Here is a 2087-nt window from a genome sequence, read left to right as displayed (position 1 = left end):
TAGCACTTTTATTTTCAAAAGTCCGTCTTGATCACGTAGATTTCTTTACACTTTATGACCGGTTTCGGCTTATCGCCATCTTCAGATCTTTAAAATATTCTGATATAAATCATCGTCAAGTTAAACATGGGCGCACATATTTAACTTGACGATGATTTATATCAGAATATTTTAAAAATCTGAAGATGGCGATAAGCCGAAACCAGTCAGAAAGTATAAAGAAATCTACGTGATCAAGACGGACTTGTGAAAATAAAAGTGCTAAAAATTCAACTTATTCATTTTTATTCAGAAAAACTGGAAGGCACTGCACGTTTGAGAGCTGCGTGGCTCAAGTTAATGAAAATGAAGAACAGGTTGATAGCAGAGATCTTGGACATCGTGGAATGATCAGTTTGGTAACAGACCGAAACGTGGTCTTTTACCTACAGACGAAGACTTGGACGCTCAGATGGGTGTATGGTGCAGCAGTTATACAAACCTGAAAGAACTTGCTCAAGTGATACAACATTCCTTGCAGACACGTTGGACCGATCTCGATGATACACCAACAAATTGTACAATTTCATTCACTTCACTATTATGACTTTCATCGGCGATGGTCACATAACATCCTAGCGACACTATTAACCATAGCATCGCTCCAAGGCAAGCACTGCGCTGTTTCAAGGGGATGACCATTTTCGCTTATAACTTTTCACTTGAACTTTTTTGTGACCTCAAACTGTTGCATTTATCGTTGTCCATCAACCCTCAAAGATTGTAACATCATAACGGAACCAAGAATGTTAGGTCTAATACGAAACTGTTACTTTTTCCTCGCTTTGCTAACGCTATAATTCTACATTGACGTTTGTTCTTTTATGCTGTAACTTTCGTCAGTTATGAGTCATCTCTGTACATGAAGTATACTGACTTTTGATGATTCTGGAGGGTGTATAAACTGTGCTTGTTCAAGAGAGAACCGTATTTCCATCTATACTGCTGTACAAAGACAAGTCGTTGTTTAACGTTGCTTCCCAAAATTTCGAAAGGACCTGATCGATTTACATCAAATTTTTACACGAGACTCAAATGAACATTCGGACAATTACAGGCTATATTAGGCTATACATTTTTAATTATACATAATATATAACTTCAAATGTAGTATATGAAGGGGGAACGTTGTTAGCAAAACCCTCTCAAGTTGTAGATGAATTTACTTCAAATTTTTTACACCTTGCTCTAATAAACGTTCAGACAGACACAGGATACATATTTATTTAATATATCTAATATATGAATTTATGTAAAATCTCTAATAAGGAAACCATGTTTGCAAAAATCTTTGATTTCTTGAGTTCTTGACCTACAGGCTTCAGATATCTATAGGATAAAAATACGGTGATAAGCTCTCTACATTTTTAACCAACAATGTACAGGTATTCTGTTTACACTGGTAGCGAGAAAGAAAATGCTGTGAATATTTGCCGTTTTATTTTCTCTCTCGCAGACAGTTTTAATTACTACAGCGCGGCATTCAAACCATTACAGAAACTGTTTCTTCCATGTGTATTCTTCCTCATTACATATACTTTTAAACAAAAACTGTATACACATCAACGTGCTGTTTTGTTTTCTTTCTCACAGTCAGTATTCACACAAAGAAAGAAAAAGCTTTGTTAATGTTTCATTGAATTGTGATTGGAATGCTGCTATGGAAACTGCATTTGCAATAACAATAAACGAGTCTCACGGTCAGTGGAAAGTGCAGGAGTACATGGAAAGACAAGGGGGAGGAAATGGACATACAGAGGGGGAAGACGAATTTGGATAGAGAGAGGTGGAAGAAGAGAGGTGGGAGGATAAGATGGGCAGAGAGAAGAGAGAGGAGGTGATGGACAGAGAGGGGAGAGGGCGAGAAGATGGAACAAAGAGGGTGAGGAGGATGAAAGGTAAAAGAGAGGGGGGAGGGGGGGGAAGAGATAATTCCTAGGTGTATCTAGCAACTGCAAAGCATTCACACATTGTTGATATATATATATATATATATATATATATATATATATATATATATATAAGGCAGCGTATATGTGTGTTTGTGT

This window comes from Schistocerca nitens, chromosome 12 (genome assembly GCF_023898315.1).
Source record: "Schistocerca nitens isolate TAMUIC-IGC-003100 chromosome 12, iqSchNite1.1, whole genome shotgun sequence".
NCBI lineage: Eukaryota > Metazoa > Arthropoda > Insecta > Orthoptera > Acrididae > Schistocerca > Schistocerca nitens.
Note: the sequence above shows the minus strand (reverse complement) of the source record.